We start from the raw sequence: 22,369 nt of genomic DNA, 5'->3' as shown, positions 1-22,369 counted from the left end.
GCCTCAACATCTTTAAACATACTCGCTCAAAGACGCACAGTACTCACATCAACAGTCACCATAAACTGCTTTCATTCTCTGATGAATCTCCTTTAGGGTGACACCTTCTGCTGTCAAGAATTCAATGACTGCACGTTACTTAAACCACACTGACCGATCGTCTGCTCAGTTCCATACTATACACTGTAACAACACAACCGTTCACTGCTAAGGCTTCCCGCCAACTGGAGCTGTAGAGAAGAGGCTACGTAACAAGCCAGTACCTGCCGCATACCAATGCTGCCAACTGTTGAAGAGCTACGAAGGTGCAGGCATTACTTTACAGTCAACCCCCGTAGTACACGGTACGCATACTTGACTCCATGAATAAGACGAGAAGCAGTAATAATGAGATACTCCCAATAGTGTTCCGTTCACCAGAAGTCACTCCTATATAGTCGGCTACAGAAAACATCTGCCAGCAAGTATAGAAAACCACCGTGGCCAACGCAAGATGCCTGTCGAGAATGGGAAGAGGTTTGACAGAAGTTTCCTCCGATTAATTCTCATCTTATAGCTGATCCTAACTGTCCCGGAAAACTAAAGACATCTCTGAATCGATTCTGGCGTGGTTGTACAGGACATTTACGGTTTGTATGACTGTTCGCGTGGCTGTCGTGATCGTGTGCAAACTATGCGGCACCTGATTGAAGAGTGTATAGTACGAAAATTTCCTAGTCGAGTCATCGACCCGCATTTGGTTACACGAAGAGCTGTGGCGTGGTTAAGAGACCCAGATATTCACTTACATTACTGGTCATTAAAATTCTTACACCAAGAAGAAATGCAGGTGATAAACGGGTATTCATTGCACAAATATATTGTACTAGAACTGACATGTGATAACATTTTCACGCAATTTGGGTGCATAGATCTTGAGAAATCAGTACCCAGAACAAACACCTCTCGCCGTAATAACGGCCTTGATACGCCTGGGCATTGAGTCGAACAGAGCTTGGATGGCGTGTACAGGTTCAGCTGCCCATGCAGCTTCAACACGATACCACAGTTCATCAAGAGTAGTGACTGGCGTATTGTGACGAGCCAGTTGCTCGGCCACCATTCACCAGACGTTTTCAATTGGTGAGAGATCTGGAGAATGTGCTGGGCAGGGCAGCAGTCGAACATTTTCTGTATCCAGAAAGGCCCGTACAGGACCTGCAACATGCGATCGTGCATTATCCTACTGAAATGTAGCGTTTCGCAGGGATCGAATGAAGGGTAGAGCCACAGGGTCGTAACACATCTGAAAAGTAACGTCCACTGTTCAAAGTGGCGTCAGTGCGAACAAGAGGTGACCGAGACGTGTAACCAATGGCACCCCATACCGTCACGCCGGGTGATACGCCAGTATGGCGATGACGAATACCCGCTTCCAATGTACGTTCACCGCGATGTCGCCAAACACGGATGCGACCATCATGATGCTGTAAACAGGACCCGGATTCATCCGAAAAAATGACGTTTTGCCATTCGTGCACCCAGGTTCGTCGTTGAGTACACCATCGCAGGCGCTCCTGTCTGTGATGCAGCGTCAAGGGTAACCGCAGCCACGGTCTGCGAGGTGATAGTCCATGCTGCTGCAAACGTCGTCGAACTGTTCGTGCAGATGGTTGTTGTCTTGCAAACTTCTGCTGACTCAGGTATCGAGACGTGGCTGCACGATCCGTTACAGCCATGCGGATAAGATGCATGTCATCTCGACTGCTAGTGATATGAGGCCGTTGGGATCCAGCACGGCGTTTCGTATTACCCTCCTGAACTCACCGATTCCATATTCTGCTAACAGTCACTGGATCTCGACCAACGCGAGCAGCAATGTCGCGATACGATAAACCGGATTGGCGATAGGCTAAAATCCGACCTTTATCAAAGTCGGAAACATGATGGTACGCATCGCCTCCTTACACGAGGCATCATATCAACGTTTCACCAGGCAACGCCGGTCAACTGCTGTTTGTGTATGAGAAATCGGTTTGAAACTTTCCCCATGGCAGCACGTTGTAGGTGTCGCCACCGGCGCCAACCTTGTGTGAATGAATGCTCTGAAAAGCTAATCATTTGCATGTCACAGCATCTTCTTCCTGTCTTAAATTTCGCGTCTGTAGCACGTCATCTTCGTGGTCTAACAATTTTAATGGCCAGTAGTGTATAATCTTCTCTATGGACTCTTTATTTTCTTGTTTACGTTGCGTATATGTCTGAGTATGTTTAACCTTTTACGTATTCATTCCTTAAATAAGACTGTAAAATGACCATGTAACACATACGAAAAAATAAAAATAGTCAACAAATGTTTTATGTATGGATCGTATCGAAACACAATCATTACGCGAAAACGTTTCGTGGTTCATTATTTATTTTCCCCTTACTGACTTAGTTATTTTTTCTAGCTAATAACTAGATAACTAAAACAGACCTCGTCTTCATCTTCTTCCTGCTTTGTTGTGTCTTGATCTCTGACAATAACAGTATCATCTTTATTTCCATCATTAAAATCGATAGGCCTCTCATCAAGTAGTCGCAATCAGTGCTCACAGTTGTTCCCCTTCTACCCCAGATGGAGCCATCGGTTGGTTGGTTGGTTTGAGGTATAAAGGGACCAAACTACAGGATCATCAGTCCTTTTCTTCTAACGCAAGCAAGGCTCAGGGAACAAAAACACCCAACACCCAAAAAAAAAAAAAATAATGGAACGAACAAAAAACGGGGAAAACATACACCACAAGGAAAAGTAGAAGAAAGAATTAAAACCATAGAGCAGATGGTCTGGGCTGGCTGATCACAATAATAAGAGGATGAGCCAGCCACTCCGCAACACATTAAAATGTCCATCCCAAGTAGACAAGGTGAGATGATGTAGGGAAAAGACGACCACCAGTACAAACAAATGCAAATAAAGTGCGACAGAGCGAAAATGGAGGGAGAGTGGCGACCTCAGAGAGAAGTCTAAATGCTCACCCTTATATGGTACGATAAAAAAAACCTCACGAATAAAACGTAAAACTAAATCTGCTGTTGAGGCATTGTCGCCCAACACCGAAGGTAGGGTGCTGGGAAGGTTAAAAGTCCACCGCAGAGATGATAAAAGTGGGCATTCCAGCAAAATGTGGACGGCAGTCATATGGGTCCTGGCGACAGAGTAGGTATGCATGTGTTAGCCACGTATGGCCAATGCGGAGCCGGCAGAGAACCACACATTCCCTGCGAGAGGCCTGCATGGAGGTCTTCCACACATTCATAGTCTCCTTAATGGCACACAGTTTGTTGTGCGTACTGAGATTATGCCGTTCCGTCTCCCAAAGCTGATCAATCTCGCGGCGTAATAATGATCGCAGGTCAATTATAAGTGAGCCGTGGCGGCTGGCCCTAGGGTGTTCTACTTGCATCGCTGATATCGATATTCGGCTGTCTTGCTATCTTTTCCGGATGAAAGTGTGACGGCAGAGTCTCCGGTCGGCGCTCAACGAGCCAACTTGTGTCGATAACAACCCCGCGTCCCTGACCGTGGTGCACGGGCCTCGCCGTGCTCGCCGCCCTTGTCTTTTGGCGCGCCGGATGTACGGTGCCGATCACTGGGCGCCTTGACGTGCAGAACTGTGGTGGGTTCGTCGTCTCACGCTGAACAGCTTCCCAGCTCGCAATCTGCAAGCTCCAAGTTACGTATCACTTTTCTTCTGTGTTTAACTAAAAAGATTCTTGAAACTTATTGTGGCATGGGTAGCTGCCGGAGATGGTTCTGAACTTGGTTTCACAGTGGCTGTTTTAAGGAGGCTGATGTTCCTCATTTCGTTTCTCATCATCTGTGGAGTGTGTGTTTTAAGTGGTTTTCATGCAAGTTTTAACTTGTTTTAGGACATATTGACTGTGGTGTCACCGCCAGACACCACACTTGCTAGGTGGTAGCTTTTAAATCGGCCGCGGTCCGGTAGTATACGTCGGACCCGCGTGTCGCCACTGTCAGTAATTGCAGACCGAGCGCCGCCACACGGCAGGTCTAGAGAGACGTCCTAGCACTCGCCCCAGTTGTACAGCCGACGTTGCTAGCCATGGTTCACTGAGAATTACGCTCTCATTTGCCGAGACGATAGTTAGCATAGCCTTCAGCTAAGTCAATGGCTACGACCTAGCAAGGCGCCATTAACAGTTTATAGTCTCGAACGTACCGTCCAGAACGATGTATTCAAATGATGGATTGAAGTATTCCAGAAGCTACGTACTTTTCTTTATAGCATTCATTAAGTATCCTGTTTCAGACCTCACGCCATCCTGCGTGAGTTTAAGCGCGTGACTTTCGGTTACCCGTCACTGTGCACTGGCTGTCTTGTCAGTCCACAACATTGACCGCTTGGGGACTGGTTGCCGTTGTGTACGCGCCCAGCAGTCGTATCATTTGTCACGGCAGCATTTCGTATGTTTATTTAATGTTGAAAGTGCCTTAAGGCAACTGGAAGTGATCTCTAAGTTTCCTGCAAATTTACTGGCGGAGGGGTAATGTTAGAGTGCTGCTCCATAAGAATTTGCGGGCATGCTTATTATATATTCCAGTGTGGCTGTGATTTGACCTTGTTTTCTTTGCAATCTATTTGTGCTTCAGGCCATTTGTTAAGTCTGCTCCTTTCCTGGCATCGGTGCGGTTATGGATTCTTGTCAGGACCGCGCATTGTGAGGCCGGTCGGACTATATATCAATATATACCGCCTGCTATGTGACCCTGTGCACAAGGCGTGGGGCCGTAGACACTGGCGAGCAGATTGATGCCGTATTCCTGGACTTCAGGAAGGCATTTGATACGGTTCCGCACTTACGTTTAGTGAAAAAAATACGAGCTTACGGAATATCGGACCAGGTTTGTGATTGGATTCAGGATTTCCTAGATGAAAGAACACAACATGTCATTCTTAACGGTTCAAAATCTGCAGATGTAGAGGTAATTTCGGGAGTACCGCAGGGAAGCGTGATAGGACCTTTATTGTTTACAATACACATAAATGACTTAGTTGACAACATCGGTAGCTCCGTGAGGCTATTTGCAGATGACACGGTTGTCTACAAGAAAGTAGCAACATCAGAAGACTCGTACGTACTCCAGGAGGACCTGCAGAGGATTAATGCATGGTGCGACAGCTGGCAGCTTTCCCTAAACGTAGATAAATGTAATATAATGCGCATACATAGGGGCAGAAATCCATTCCAGTACGATTATGCCATAGGTGGTAAATCATTGGAAGCGGTAACGACCGTAAAATACTTAGGAGTTACTATCCGGAGCGATCTGAAGTGGAATGATCACATAAAACAAATAGTGGGAAAAGCAGGCGCCAGGTTGAGATTCATAGGAAGAATTCTAAGAAAATGTGACTCATCGACGAAAGAAGTAGCTTACAAAACGCTTGTTCGTCCGATTCTTGAGTATTGCTCATCAGTATGGGACCCTTACCAGGTTGGATTAATAGAAGAGATAGACATGATCCAGCGAAAAGCAGCGCGATTCGTCATGGGGACATTTAGTCAGCGCGAGAGCGTTACGGAGATGCTGAACAAGCTCCAGTGGCGGACACTTCAAGAAAGGCGTTACGCAATACGGAGAGGTTTATTATCGAAATTACGAGAGAGCACATTCCGGGAAGAGATGGGCAACATATTACTACCGCCCACATATATCTCGCGTAATGATCACAACGAAAAGATCCGAGAAATTAGAGCAAATACGGAGACTTACAAGCAGTCGTTCTTCCCACGCACAATTCGTGAATGGAACAGGGAAGGGGGGATCAGATAGTGGTACAATAAGTACCCTCCGCCACACACCGTAAGGTGGCTCGCGGAGTATAGATGTAGATGTAGATGAACACTCGTATTGCCTGCCGGCCGTAGCGTCACTGCTTCCAAATACTGCTGTGGGCCTTAACGCTGTTCTTTAAAGTTAAGTGAGGCCGCTTTGTTAATATTAGCGTTCCTGCAAGATATTTTACTGGTTGAGCTATTACTAGCCATTCTTATTTAACACTTCTATTAATCATTTGTCTATCTTTAATGAATGTGCAACTTGTTATTTTTGCTGTGTGTCAGTTTTGCGACCTTTGTTGACCCACTTTGCGTTTTTAATATAAGCATGTTTCACTGTGGAGCTTTATGTGGGCAGTTTAGTTGTATTAAGCTTTAAGATCTTTTTTTTTTATGAAGTTGTGGTATTGTGTGACTGTGTAACTTTGGGTTGGAAGTCTATAGTGCTACTAGTCTTTTGAGATATGGTTAAACAAGAACGATTGTTTATGATTGATTATTCACCGTGCCTTCTAGCTATGATTTTGGTTGCGGACGCAAAATATGATTCTTATTTGTGTTTATGTAATTCAGTTAAAGTGAAGATTTGTATATTGCATCAGTAAGAGGGCAAATGTCCTAATCGAAGTTTATAATAAAGTCTGTTTTGAGTCAAATTAAAATTGTAAAACAATCGCAAGCTTCCAGAATGAGAGCTTTACTCTGCAGCGGAGTGTGCGCTGATGTGAAACTTCCTGGCAGATTAAAACTGCGTGCCGGACTGAGACTCGAACTCGGGACTCGGGACTCCCGAGTTCGAGTCTCGGTCCGACACACAGTTTTAATCTGCCAGGAAGTTTCGCATCAGCGCACACTACGCTGCAGAGTGAAATTCTCATTCTGGAAACATCCCCTAGGCTGTGGCTAAGCCATGTCTCCGCAATATCCTTTCTTCCAGGACTGCTAGTTCTGCATGCTTCGCAGAAGAGCTTCTGTAAAGTTTGCAAGGTAGGAGACGAGGTACTGGCGGAAGTAAAGCTGTGAGGACGGGGCGTGAGTCGTGCTTGGGTAGCTCAGTTGGTAGAGCACTTGCCCGCGGAAGGCAAAGGTCCCGAGTTCGAGTCTCGGTCCGGCACATAGTTTTAATTTACCAGGAAGTTTCAATCACAAGCTTGTTCATCACCAGTGATCCCGGGCTTCCTATTTCCTTTAAATAATTGTGGTGAGATTCTAATTTTTGATTTTCTAAAGAATTGAGTAGTACCAGGGTTCAACAGGGATGCCGATCCCCAGAAGCGGTTTCCGTGTAGCCTGTTTGGCCAGCCTGTCGGCAAGTTCATATCCTGGGATTCCGACGTGGCCCGCGGTCCACACCAACACCACGGAACGACCGGACCGGTCAAGGGCACAGATGGACTCCCGGATGGTCGCTACCATAGTATGGCGGTGTAGCACTGGTCGACAGCTTGTAGGCTGCTCAAGGAGCCAGTACAGAGAAGAAACGGCTCGACAGGGCATGAACGGATGCGCTCAAGAGCACGAGATATGGCCGCCAGCTCTGCAGTGAAAACACTGCAGCACTCTGGCAGGCTGTGCTGTTCAGTATGTCCTCCATGAACATACGTGAAGCCAACGTGACCATCAGCCATCGAGCCGTCACTGTAAACCACTTCATGGTCACCGTACATGTCAAGGATCGAGAGGAAGTGACAGCAGAGAGCTGTGGGGTTAACTGAGTCCTTAAGACCATGTGAAAGGTCCAGTCGAAGCTTCGAACTAGGCGTATCAATATTTTCTGTTAATTATATAATCGAATGTCCGCAGATCGTGGTCTCGCTTCCCGAGCACGGGGTCCCAGGTGCGATTCCCGGCGGGGTCAGGGATTTTCACCTGCCTCGAGATGAATGGGTGTTGTTGTGTCGTCTTCATCATCATCATTCATCCCCATTATGGTCGGAGGAAGGCAATGGGAAACCACCTCCGCTAAGACGTTGCCCAGTACGGCGGTGCGGGTCTCCCGCATCGTCCCCTACGCTCTGTCGAGGAGTATGGGACCTCATCATCATCATATCATCGAATATCACATCTTACGCCAAATATGAACAAAAATACAATGAAATAGCTTCGTTGACTTCTTCTACTACTACTACTACTACTACTACTACTACTACTACTACTTCTTGTAGGGCGAAAATGGCGTGTTGGGATTTCATAAACGCTAGCGACCACAAACTTCTTTAAACAGCACCTCACGAACTATGCACAACTAAAGATACAAAAACACATTTGTACCACTCTACTGACATCTCCTAGCAGCTTCCTGGAACTGAAAATTGGTGTGACATGCCATCTAACAATTAATTACAGAAATTGGTAATAAGGCATGTATTACAATCCTACACACCACTCCTGGTTTAGTGTGTCACCCCAAGTCTTGACGCTTTTCTTATGCGGCGACTAATCAGGATGTGTCGAGATCTGTGAACTCTGTGTGAAAGTCAATCACTTTTGTGTCAACATAGTTTAGTGTTTTCTTCCGATACAGTTACTGTTAATTACATTTTTAGGTGCAGTGTTGTACGAGATCGTCCAATGCACTACAGATCGATCGCATCTTTGTATATGACGACGACCACGACGCATCTGGCAATAGAGTCAAAACTGGCGTTCCATTCTGCACAGCGTAGGAAATGCAGAACATCATGAAGAGTGTGCACAGCTACTTTCGAATCATGAAACAAATGGATGGACGATAGCGACCTATTTGCTGAATATTATATGCTGAAAATATACTGCATAAAATAACTGATTTTTTTTCCACAAAAATCAATAATATACTATATATAGACTTTCAAAGTACTGTTTGTACCTGCAGGAGTAAGTTTCTCCAGGACATCGAATTACTGTACTGGAATAAAATTTAGCGAAATTTAATATACAGTAGTTTTTGCCTGTATCATAGGTTAAAAGAAAAGAATCTTTTGTTTCCCTTAGTTTCGTAATAAAAGTTCTTCACACTACATACACGGTGATTCAGCTACCCCTACTGAAAGGTTTTATGCAACCCGCGATGCCTTTCAATGCCACGCTCGAGATTTCCGTATTCTCCCACTCGCTAATGGGAAACTATAAGTCGTACAGAAAACATGAGCAGGACCTTTTAGTACGAAATTTAAATTTTGTACTGGAATAACTTTTCGCTGGAGGCCACGGTTTTCGAGTTATTCTAGAAAAACGTACAACAGTGACCTTGAAGCGCATCTGCACCCCCATGCTCTCTTCTGTTGTTCATGGCACTCCCTCCTACCTCTTTACAAGAATGTCCGACTACACCAACCATTTCCGACGTTCGACATTTTCTGGCCTCTATTGATTGGCCTATTACGCCCCCAGCATAGTCGGGCATTCCATTAACATTAATTTAAGTGTACCCGTGGTGACAATGACAGAAAAGTTTTTTTAACGTTAACTAAAACCAATTACATCGAAATTTCAATCCAAAATTAACCCTTCGTAGTCAGAACGCCTGACGAATAGAACGATGTAATTGTTTATTTTATGATGTTAAAATTCACAAAATCCTTAGCTGAAATTTACACAAACGTCAGTTTTACAATTTGTAAACGTTCAACTAAACCAGAGTTGTAATAAGGCCAATCTATTTAGACAAAAAAGGTCACATGTGGAAAATAATTCGTGCAGTTGCAAATTTATGTTAAGTGGTAGGAGAGAGTGCCATGAAAAACATATTAGAAATCCTGACAGGTTGGAGACTAACGTGGGAGTGGGTGTACATTTGAAGCTCAATTCTGTACGTTTCTCATAAAAAACTGGAAAGCATGGCCTCTAGCGAAAATGTACCCTAGTACATAGTTTAACTGCATTAAATTTCCTATAGAAAGGTCCTGTTAATTTTTTCTGTCGGACTAATAGCTTGCACATTGCAAGCGTGAGAGTATGAAAATTTTGTGAACAGAATTTGAAGGTGCTGCTTGTTGCATAAAACCCATCAGTAGCGGCAACCGATTTTCTGTAGACGATACGTAATCTCTGTGTTTCAGTCTAACTTAAGAGTGTCATGTTCATGTTATGCTCTTCAACCATTTGAGGCGCCGTGTTTTGGCCCTAAACTAAAATTTTATTCATTGTGTTTTAAGTACCAATTTGTTTAGCATCGGTTGTTCACGCTGAACGCACTGGTATCTGAAAAAAATGTGTAAAATTGTGGTTTGGGGCAAAAACAACTAGGGAACAAAGGGTTAATTAATACAGTAAGATGCTCAGAACAGCTCCTTTGAATTAGCGAGGTTTTAGCATATAATGCTTATATTTCAGTGGAAATATGTCCGAAGCAGTGTTTCTGTTAGCTGCAGTTGTTTGTGTAAACGCTGAAACTTTAACTTCGGACAACCGCATTTCTCTGCTGCCGAGTAAAGACAGGTACCTTTTTAAAAAATGCATAATATTCGTTGGGCATTGCCATAAAAATGTTAAACTGTTTCTTTTTTTCACTTTCTCGTCTTTCATTCCCTCGCACTGGAAAACGACACAAAGGATTTATTTTTTTTACTTTTCGTGTCTCATCTCAAGTTGCAGTTTAGGTTTATGAGAAGCGAAACAGAAGACGCAAAGGAGAAAAGGATTGTGCATCGCTTTCAGTGTCGGGAAAAACCACTGAGAAGCCTGTGTGAGTACTGCAAAATGTCGAGCACTTTAGTTTCTGTACACAGACGGCGCGAACTTTCCTCGCTGGAATAGGAGTCGCTTTCAAACGAACGTTTCAAAAGGAGGAAAAAGAGAAAATGCCAGCAACTAGAAGTATTTATTTTTTTACGTTCACACTTGCCGTGTTTTCCGCCTCAGTCGAGTTGCTTTGCAACGGCAAACGCACCTAGTCACTTCTTTTTTGAAACTCCTTCATTCGTCAGCACCATACGTTTGCTGGCGCATTTAAGATGTGCTGCTTACTTGGCAACAGCTAAGCTGACACAACACATTTCTTTAATTGGCGTCTGAAATAGTCTGTAACACTAGCACTATTAGGTACTAATGCAATAAAATATAAAGCATAGAAACTTTTAACAATTTCGCATATCATTGTGTACTGGCCGTTTTACATGTTGGGGGGCGAACCGCTCAATAACCCTGGGTATGGTGTGGGGCGGCGGTGGGATGAGTGGACTGCTGTAGCCAATTGTGGGGTTGTGAACCACTGAGGGCGACGGCGGGGACGAAGCCTCTCCGTCGTTTCTAGGTCCCCAGTTCAATACATACATACATACATACTACATACATACATCATCAAACTGGTCTCCCTTTGGGAGAAATGTCTTCGTCGTCAGGGTGACTATGTTGAGAAATAAATATGTGGACATGGAGTATACAGATGGAAAACGTTAATGAAGTTTGTTTTATTTAAAAAGCTTCGAGTTTTCACATGAAGAAATTCTGTGGCATTACTTTTCAGCACGCGCTCGTATATCTGCGCACATTTCGTCTTCATTACTTTTGCGTGTTATGTTTTCATAATTTTATCTTCTTGTTCTTTGTGTTGTTATAGCCCTTCTGTGTATTCTTTCCATCTTCTAGCCTTCCCTTGTTTGCTGAACGGCTTGGTTGCTTGTCATCTGACCTCTTAATAATGTTGTCTTGAAACACTTCTTATGGTCCGTGTTTGCATACAAAAACAATAATAGCTGATTGTGGGTCCATCTTGATGCAGAACACTTTAGCTGTTTATTTATTTATTTATCTATTTATTTATTTATTTATTTATTCATTTATTTATTCATTCACAAACTAGTTTCAGCGACGAATATCGCCATCATCAGTGCGTTCTTTGATTCTAAAACATGCAGAAGTATAATAAAACGTTATTACATGTGTACTGTTTGGTCCCGAATATTGTTTTCTGTGAATAATTTATTAGTATGTTAGTACATTTACTATACGCCACAGCATGGTTTTACAATTGTTACCGCTGTTTCCGACATATTTTCTGCGTTTTTCTTTCTGTTGCCGCCATTTGTCTCGGCATACATCATGTCATCTGCACTCAAGGATCTGAAAACGCAAAAGCAGAACACGCAGACAACACAGCAGACCACACATCATCAGGAAAAAGAAACAGACGGTACATACTAACGTAGAATAATAGAATAGCACGTACAACTGGAAACATATTGAAAAAGCAAGGCGTACAGTAATATTCATAACAAACAACACAGCTCTACAATGGCTAAGACCAGACAAAAGAACATCAGACAAATTAAGCAATGCTGGAATATACCAACTGACATGTCAGGCCCAATGCATAGGACAAACAAGCAGAAATTTACGAACATGGTTCACAGAGCACATGAGAGCTTTAAAGAGTGACAGCACACGTTCCACTTTTCCAGAACACCTAATGAAAAAAAAATCACAACCCTTCTAATATCGAAAGTGACCTACACATCCTGAAACACAGCATAAGTTTATGCCGAAAACTAACAAAGGAAAAAATGATTACATACAAAGATTATAGTGGAAGGACAAAATGTAATAAACGAAAACACACACACACACACACACACACACACACACACACACACACACACACACACACACACCAAAAGCCATCTTTCCATCACACACAGACCATAAGTAAGGAACGGAAGTCGTCAGAACTCCCGCTGCAATTTTAATAACTTTTCTGCAATATGCGATACATTTCTCACAACACAAGTGAACACCCAAGTTGGCATAATGTTTTGGATTACGAACAAGGTGCGAAGGTTACTTTCTTATGTGCTCAAAAGCCACCCTACAAACATGAGTACATGACAAACTACGTAACAACCTATAACGCACCAAAACTGTATCCACAAAACTGCCGAAAACCCAATTTTATAACGCTGACGTACGTAATTTCACGTTGTGTCTGTTTACTAACAGCCACTCTTACAACTGCAGATGAGATGATGATTTCGAAAAAAAACCGCAGAAAATATGCTGGAAACAGCGACAACAATCGTAAAAACATGCTGTGACGCATAGTAGATAAGGTATTACGAAATTATTCACAGAAAACCATATTTGGAACCAAACGGTACACACCCAATGACGTTTTACAATGTTTTATGAGTATGTTATTTCTGAATGTTTTACGAGGTGCATTCAAGTTCTAAGGCCTCCGATTATTTTTCTCTGGACTGGAAAGAGATAGAAACATGAGCATTGTTTTAAAATGAGGCCGCGTTCATTGTCAATACGTCCCAGAGATGGCAGCACCATACGGCAGATGGAATTTTACCGCCAGCGGTGAGAATGAGAACTGTTCTAAATACTTAAAGTGGCGACGTTTTCCTTACTTGAACAGCGAGCAATCATTCGATTTCTGAATTTGCGTGGTGTGAAACCAATTGAAATTCATCGACAGTTGAAGGAGACATTTGGTGATGGAGTTACGGATTTGTCGAAAGTGCGTTCGTGGGTGCGACAGTTTAATGAAGGCAGAACATCGTGTGACAACAAACCGAAACAACCTCTGGCTCGCACAAGCCAGTCTGACGACATGATCAAGAAAGTGGAGAGAATTGATTTGGGGGATCGCCGAATGACTGTCGAACAGATCGCCTCCGGAGTTGGCATTTCTGTGGGTTCTGTGCACAAAATCCTGCATGACGACCTGAAAATGCGAAAAGTGTCATCCAGGTGGGTGCCACGAATGCTGACGGACGACCACATGGCTGCCCGTGTGGCATGTTGCCAAGCAATGTTGACGCACAACGACAGCGTGAATGGGACTTTCTTTTCGTCGGTTGTGACAATGGATGAGACGTGGATGCCATTTTTCAATCCAGAAACAAAGCGCCCGTCTGCTCAATGGAAGCTCACAGATTCACCGCCACCAAAAAAATTTCGGGTACCCGCCAGTGCTGAAAAAATGGTGTCCTTGTTCTGGAACAGCGAGGGCGTAATCCTTACCCATTGCGTTCCAAAGGGCACTATGGTAACAGGTGCATCCTACGAAAATGTTTTGAAGAACAAATTCCTTCCTGCACTGTAACAAAAACGTCCGGGAAGGGCTGCGCGTGTGCTGTTTCACCAAGACAACGCACCCGCACATCGAGCTAACGTTACGCAACAGTTTCTTCGTGATAACAACTTTGAAGTGATTCCTCATGCTCCCTACTCACCTGACCTGGCTCCTAGTGACTTTTGGCTTTTTCCAACAATGAAAGACACTCTCCGTGGCTGCACATTCACCAGCCGTGCTGCTATTGCCTCAGCGATTTGCCAGTGGTCAAAACAGACTCCTAAAGAAGCCTTCGCCGCTGCCATGGAATCATGGCGTCAGTGTTGTGAAAAATGTGTGTGTCTGCAGGGCGATTACGTCGAGAAGTAACGCCAGTTTCATCGATTTCGGGTGAGTAGTTAATTAGAAAAAAAATCGGAGGCGTTAGAAGTTGAATGCACCTCGTAGAATCAAAGAACGCACTGATGATGGCGATATTCGTCGTTGAGACTAGTTTGAGAGTAAATGAATAACAAAAGTGCTCTGCACCAAGGCGGACCCAGAATCCCATATTGTTGTATCTGATGTCTTAATGTTCACACAGGCAGTTTTCTTTCCTCCAGAGACGTCTTGAATTTGCCTGTAGGAGGCATACTGCAGTGTTAGTCATAACCGCGGTAGATACGATACTGACAGTGAGGAGGACAGATTAGCGCGCACAGCGTACGCTTATCAACAGTAGGCGGAAGTGTGTATACCGATGTTGGGCAGGCAGTCACGAAGGCGAACAGTGGGCCAAATTGCTCCAAAACCTGGAAAAAATACCAAAAGGCAATGTGCGAGTTCCGACTTTAGACCCGCAAAATCTTGTGTAGATTGCGCTGGCATCATTCCAGTCTCAAGTCGATACAACACGTTCCAAGATTGTTGATGGCGTTAACAGTGAATCGGATCACTACACAATTTTCAGATATATGTGACCTGTGTAATGGGTGACAGCGATCGTGCGTAGTTATCAGCCATAAGATGGGTGGCACTCCAGAAGGCGTGCTAACGGTTTTTTTTTAACGAATGTAACGACGTGTATCGACTTGGAACTAAACAATTACCGATTCCGTACGAAACCGTTGGCTACAAAATTTTCTCTGCTTGGTTCCACTTCCATAAATGGTCCTCCTACTACCTTAATAATATAGTTCATGAGTTTAAATGTATCTGCGCCCGCACATTTGCGGGTTTTCATTGGACGGTCATGTTTTTCTAACGTGTGGCAATGCCAGACAGTAAAAACTGCGTCCTTCATTACTGGAATTATCATAATCTATTATCTGAACAAAAAATGTCAGTGGGGTCTTCTGTAGAATGCTTGAGGAGCTATTCCCAATTCGGACATTTTTTCCGCAAATTGGCAAATAATCGTTTTTTAAAAAATTAAAATTTGCCCAAGTAATATTGTTTTCTTTCTTCGCGACATGCAGCTGAAATCTAGAACTAAAACATATCTATCAGGAACTCGGGAAGAAAGTGTATTTCTCGAAAGCAGGATGCCAACTTCACCGGTCTTACAATATTCTTCAATAATGCCCGATGCCGACATCAGTCCACTTAGTTTTGATACACAGACACGCCACAATCAAAGCTGTTTTGTTTCCATTGGTCGGCTATCTGGAGACGTGCAAGAAATTCGTAATAAGTATACCCGACGTTACCAAGAAGATCCTCCTACTCGTGAGAAAATGATACATGTGGTAGCCCATCGGTTTCTGGCATCTTCGGATTCACTCATCTGTAGAGTCCAGAATGAAATGAAATGATCTTATGGCATTAATGGCCGGGAGTCGCCCCTCCGCCCCCCCCCCCCCCTTACCCCTTACGGAAGTTGCAAGTCTTTTCACTTGGTGCCACATTGGGCGATTCGTGTGTCAATGATGATGATGATATTGATGATGATATGGATGATGATATTGATGATGATGATGATGATGATCACGACATTGATGATGATGGGGGGGGGGGGGGGAGAGAATCCACCTTTCTGTGAAGTTTGTGGCGTGCCGCTTTCAGTTCAGCATATTGTGGCTACGTGTGTCCTGTATACTGATAATAGGGCAGCCCTCGGTCTCACTGGAGATCTGCCCACTGTCCTCGCAGATATCGATACCAGCGTTAACAGAGTGGTGAAATTTTGTCAACTATCAGGCCTCATCCCTAAACTGGTGGGGAAGGGCGGCAGACTTTCGTACGTTGTACACTGCTCTGCATGTGGGGACAGCCTTCGTCCCCACCCATGCGATTTCCTGTTGATTTTCGTAAGGGGCCACCGTAACCGAAAACCAGTTGTTTGTAGCGATAACCACCAGCCCTACATCGGATTCCTTATCAGCGACCTAAAAAATCTAAAAAGAACAGTCTCGTACGCTCTTATAGCCATTTTGCTATTGTGTTAAGGTTTTGAAGCGAACTGGCCCATGGTGCGGCGCTCTGGAACAGAGCAAAACATGCGGGACTGCCGGCGACAGTCAGAGGTGCGCGCGGGAGATTTTTTTGTTGTGCGTTTTGCAGCTGAGCAGACAGAGGACCCCTAGCGTCGCGGCAGAGTTTAGCGGCCGTGTATTTTACTGCTGTTTGCCGCGCAAACAAAGCACAAAGCAGGGTAGGAAACAAGCGCGGCCTGCAGCTCCAGACCAGCATCCACTGAGGACAGGGCGCAAAACACCGAGCGGCCACTGGAAGCCGCTAGTGTGACGTCACACTCCCTGGCTCTTCCTTCACCTGGTCCGCGATAGGAAAGGTCGCGGGAAAGCCCAACATTTGCGACGTGGGACGGAACCCACTTTACAGACGAATGGAAAAACTGGTAGAAGCCGACCTCGGGGAAGATCAGTTTGGATTCCGTAGAAATGTTGGAACACGTGAGGCAATACTGAACCTACGACTTATCTTAGAAAATAGATTAAGAAATGGCAAACCTACGTTTCTAGCATTTGTAGACTTAAAGAAAGCTTTTGACAATGTTCACTAGAATACTCTCTTTCGAATTCTAAAGGTAGCAGGGGTAAAATACTGGGAGCAAAAGGCTGTTTACAATATGTACAGAAACCAGATGGCAGTTATAAGAGTCGAGGGACACGAAAGGGAAGCAGTGGTTGGGAAGGGAGTGAGACAGAGTTGTAGCCTCTCCCCGATGTTATTCAATCTGTATATTGAGCAAGCAGTAAAGGAAACAAAAGAAAAATTCGGAGTAGGAATTAAAATCCATGGAGAAGAAATAAAAACTTTGAGGTTCGCCGATGACATTGTAATTCTGTAAGAGACAGCAAAGGACTTGGAAGAGCAGTTGAACGGAATGGACAGTGTATTGAAAGGAGGATATAAGATGAACATCAACAAAAGCAAAACGAAGATAATCGAATGTGGGTCGAATTAAGTCGGGTGATGCTGAGGGAATTAGATTAGGAAATGAGACACTTACAGTAGTAAAGGAGTTTTGCTATTTGGGGAGCAAAAAACTGATGATGGTCGAAGTAGAGAGGATATAAAATGTAGACTGGCAATGGCAAGGAAAGTTTTTCTGAAGAAGAGAAATTTGTTAACATCGAGTATAGATTTAAGTGTCAGGAAGTAGTTTCTGAAAGTATTTGTATGGAGTGTAGCCATGTATGGAAGTGAAACGTGGACGATAAATAGTTTAGACAAGAAGAAAATAGAAGCTTTCGAAATGTGGTGCTACAGAAGAATGCTGAAGATTAGATGGGTAGATCACATAACTAATGAGGAGGTATTGAATAGAATTGGGGAGAAGAGAAATTTGTGGCACAACTTGACTAGAAGAAAGGACCGGTTGGTAGGATATGTTCTGAGGCATCAAGAGATCACCAATTTAGTGTTGGAGGGCAGCGTGGAGGGTAAAAATCGTAGAGGGTGACCAAGAGATGAATACACTAAACAGATTCAGAAGAATGTAGGTTGCAGTAGGTACTGGGAGATGAACAAGCTTGCACAGGATATAGTAGCATGGAGCATCAAACCAGTCTCTGGACTGAAGACCACCACAACAACAACAACAACAACAACAACAGTAACAGTAACAACAGCAGGAAACCTACAGTTCAATTGAAATTACTTGATAGTTGACGCTCCAAGCGTTGGAGCCGGTTTCCTCCGATCACAGCGCACAACGTCACACCTGAAATGTTGCTAAACTGTCGCTGTCTGGAGTACAGAATTGTATGGTAGCGAAACATAGTTTGTGGGAAAACCGGAACAGAAGAGAATCGAAGCATTGGAGATGTGGTGCTACAGACGAATGTTGAAAATTAAGTGGACTGATAAGGTAAGGAACGAAGAGGTTCTGCGCAGAATCGGAGAGGAAAAGAATATGTGCAAAATATTGGTAGGTAGAGGAGACAGGATGATAGGACATTTGTTAAGACATCAGAGAATGACTTCCATGGGACTACAGGGAGCTGTAGAGGGCAAAAACTGTAGAGGAAGACGGAGATTGGAAAACATCCAGCAAATAATTGAGGAGTGGGTTGCAAGTGCTACTCTGAAGTGAAGAGGTTGGCACAGGAGAGGAATTCGTGGCTGGCCGCATCAAACCTGAGAGAAGACTCAAAAAATGGCTCAAATGGCTCTGAGCACTATGGGACTTAACATCTGAGGTCATCAGTCCCCTAGAACTTGGAACTACTTAAACCTAGCCAACCTAAGGACATCACACACATTCATGCCCGAGGCAGGATTCGAACCTGCGACCGTAGCGGTCACGCAGTTCCAGGCTGAAGCGCCTAGAACCGCTCGGCCCCACCGGCCGGCCAGAATGAAGACCGATGAAGAAAAAAAAAATGCCGCAACGACTGGTCAGATGAGAAGGGGCAAGTGGGCTAAAGATTTGAATTGACTTTTGTGTTACGGAGTGCATTGGACTTACGAAGTGCAAGCAACTGCGGTAGCCACAACGCTAAGGTGCTGTAACGGCTAGCACATCTGCCTAGTCAGCAGGAGACCCGGGTTCAAGTCCTGACCATGGCACAAATTTTAATTCATTCCTTTAGCTTCTGTCCTTATCGAACAGTTGGTTAGTTCAGTTACAGTTCCTTGTCCGGCTTTCCTTCTTGATGTGATTGGATCCTGAATACTGGGTCTGGCCTATTTATTTCGTCACACGCACACACACTCACACACATACACATACACATACACATACACACACAATGCTAATGAAATACACATATTTCATACACAGCATTGTCCAAACAATACTGGATCCTTCCGTACAAAATGCGATTCAGCGTCATTCATACAGTTAGCATACTCACAGAGATCAGCTTGTATTACATAAGCTTAGCACGACATTGCGTGAAGCAGAATTTATGAATGCTGTCAAATAATCTTTGCAACTGTGACACCTGAGTCATTAATACGACAGTTTATTTTAGTGTAAAAGCATAGCGTAGTTGTTAACACACAACTCTGACGAATAGAAGGCCAGTGGTTCGAATACAGATAAATTTATTATTTTTCTAAATCTAATCCAAAGATCTCGATCATCATTTTTATTCACTTAATTTGTTTAATGGATTTATTTTTCTTTCCAATTCTTTGACGTATCATTTTCATCATAGTACTGGCTTTTTATTTGCTCTTATTTTTCTTCCTATCATTCTTTTTTCGTTTGGAATTTGCTTGAGTCGTCCATAAGCTGCAACCAAGTATAAACCAGGACTGCTCCACGGGTGGTAACCGAACATCATGTGTAGCTAGTGTTACGACTGTTTCGGATAGCCAATTACAGTTTGCTTCTACAGCTGAAACAAAATTTTTGTTGCGAAATTTGGCTATGAAAATAAAAATATTACAGAAATTTTTCGGTATTGAGTTTGCTCGTAGAGGTTAGCCTTAAGCGATCGTGATTTTAATTCTGCCGCAGACTGTTGGTCGCAGTTTTTCGGATACACTGAACTTCACGAGGGTGGTTAGATTTGGACACGAGTGCTATATAACCCGTCGTCTGCCGTAGTTCAGCCATTGGTCACTTAAAATCTGCTCTAGGCATATCGTCTCCCATTTTCGACACGCTGTGCCTCGCGACTGCCGCTTCCAACATCGCTCCGCGCTACACATTAGCAGCATCTTGGAGTGACCCGCCATATTTGTGTGTAGACTATAAACGAACCGTAGACGACGGCGGATATGGCAACACTGTAGCACTAAATGACAGACGTCAACTGTGAAATAATGTTAATCGGACTACAACACTTTTTGGCCGGGTTCAATTTTGTGGTCTAACGCAGGGTTTCCCAAAGTGCGTACCACGGCAAGTGAATAAATGCTCCGCGAAAAACTATTAATAACATGGTGGTTCTTTTTCTGTATTTTATCAGTAGTAATTACTTTTTAAAATTGTACAGGGTGATTCAAAAAGAATACCACAACTTTAAAAATGTGTATTTAATGAAAGAAACATAATATAACCTTCTGTTATACATCATTACAAAGAGTATTTAAAAAGGTTTTTTTCACTCGAAAACAAGTTCAGAGATGTTCAATATGGCCCCCTCCAGACACTCGAGCAATATCAACCCGATACTCCAACTCGTTCCACACTCTCTGTAACATATCAGGCGTAACAGTTTGGATAGCTGCTGTTATTTCTCGTTTCAAATCATCAATGGTGGCTGGGAGAGGTGGCCGAAACACCATATCCTTAACATACCCCCATAAGAAAAAATCGCAGGGGGTAAGATCAGGGCTTCTTGGAGGCCAGTGATGAAGTGCTCTGTCACGGGCTGCCTGGCGGCCGATCCATCGCCTCGGGTAGTTGACGTTCAGGTAGTTACGGACAGATAAGTGCCAATGTGGTGGCGCTCCATCCTGCTGAAATATGAATTGTTGTGCTTCTTGTTCGAGCTGAGGGAACAGCCAATTCTCTAACATCTCCAGATACTGTAGTCCAGTTACAGTAGCACCTTCGAAGAAAAAGGGACCAAACGCCTGGTCAACAGCACCTCAAGCGAACAAATGTACAACTAAATGAAACTTTATAGCTCCCTTAATTCGCCGTCAGATAGTGCTTAGCTCTGCCTTTTGTCGTTGCAGAGTTTTAAATTCCTAAAGTTGTGGTACTCTTTTTGAATCACCCTGTATTGTGATTTCTGTGTTATGAATTATGATTTAAAATTTAAGTAATCGCAGGCTAAAATAAAATTTTCTCATTTAAAAAAAATGTATTAGCCTTCAAAGTCGGTAAAGTGTTCCAGGTAAGTGCCAGGCTCCTCAGAGTGATCCACCAGAGGAAAAGTTAGGGAGCCCCTGGTCTAAAGTACACGTCAAGTTAATATCTTTTGGTAACTCGCAGCTGTGATAAATACTTCCGGTTTTTTTAGTCTCAAAGCTACCGTAATATAATAAAATCACACGAATCTAAGACCCGCAGCTCAGAAACTATTCAAAGGAAAATTCTCAAATAAAATTGAAATCGAAGGTAATGTTGTATAGTTTAAAATGGTTTTCATACGGAATTTTTTAAAAGATTTTACGTTAATTTTCATCATTTTTATATATTTTTCCTGAAAAAACACCGTTTTATATATGGAATAAAAATTATGCCATATAGTCCAGCATTTCAGTTAAAAATAATATTACTAAACTTTTTATGATATCTTTAATGGAGAGCCGTTCAAAAGAAAGAGAGAGAGAGAGAGAGAGAGAGAGAGAGAGAGAGAGAGTAATAAACTCCGCAGCAGAAGGTGTTGGAGCTGTACGATGTGCGACAACTTCCTCGTGACGTGATCTTCCAACCAGATGGCCATTATGCGACCTTGTGAGGGATTTCGTGGGTCCTGGCCGCTGAATTGGGGGACGCAGTCCTTTGATTGCTTGGCCCCCTCTAGGAATGGTTGTTATCGCTGACAAACAACCGGTTTTCGGTGACGTCAGCTTTTTCAAAACCAATTTAACCTGAGCCCCAGGCATTCCGCTACTTGGTGTTTTCCTGTGGTGCACGTATATAGGTGTATTACGTGTGTCAAAACTGGAAACAACATTTTAAGTTACCATGTTTGTAGGAACATTCCGTCAATATCTGTATTACTTGTTAATCTATTATATTTTGTGTTACATGTTTAAAGGAGACACCTTGTGTTCATTATTTAATTATTTTTTTCCACAGTCCAGACAATGGGCTCCATAAAACTTCAAACTGAAATCAGTATACAGTGGTTAGCACACTGGACTCGCATTCGGGAGGACGACAGTTCAATCCCGTCTCCAGCCATCCTGATTTCGGTTTTCCGTGATTTCCCTAAATCGTTTCAGGCAAATGCCGGGATGGTTCCTTTGAAAGGGCACGGCCGATTTCTTTTCCAATCCTTCCCTAACCCGAGCTTGCGCTCCGTCTCTAATGACCTCGTTGTCGACGGGACGTTAAAACAACACTAATCTAACCTAAACCTGAAATCAGTATAGTAAAAACGAGGTTCCTGCCTATGTGAGTTTAATTTTAATGAACTGTTATGTTATTGTTACGTACCTTCAACAACATACATTCAACTTCAAAATGTA

The 22,369-nt window shown here is 43.5% G+C and overlaps 1 protein-coding gene and 1 non-coding gene across 4 annotated transcripts in view; both read left to right on the top strand.

Moving 5' to 3' along the window:
* LOC124552730 (calcium-binding mitochondrial carrier protein Aralar1) overlaps positions 1-22,369 on the top strand; it is a 719,518-nt gene that overhangs the window by 199,484 nt on the left and 497,665 nt on the right. The gene's annotated exons all lie outside the window — the stretch shown is intronic.
* Positions 6,867-6,941, top strand: Trnap-cgg. Its single transcript has one exon. It is a non-coding gene; the product is annotated as a tRNA-Pro (tRNA).

The sequence above is a fragment of the Schistocerca americana genome, chromosome 10, assembly GCF_021461395.2.
Source record: "Schistocerca americana isolate TAMUIC-IGC-003095 chromosome 10, iqSchAmer2.1, whole genome shotgun sequence".
Classification (NCBI taxonomy): Eukaryota; Metazoa; Arthropoda; class Insecta; order Orthoptera; family Acrididae; genus Schistocerca; species Schistocerca americana.
Note: the sequence above shows the minus strand (reverse complement) of the source record. Positions and strands in the feature narration are given on the sequence as shown.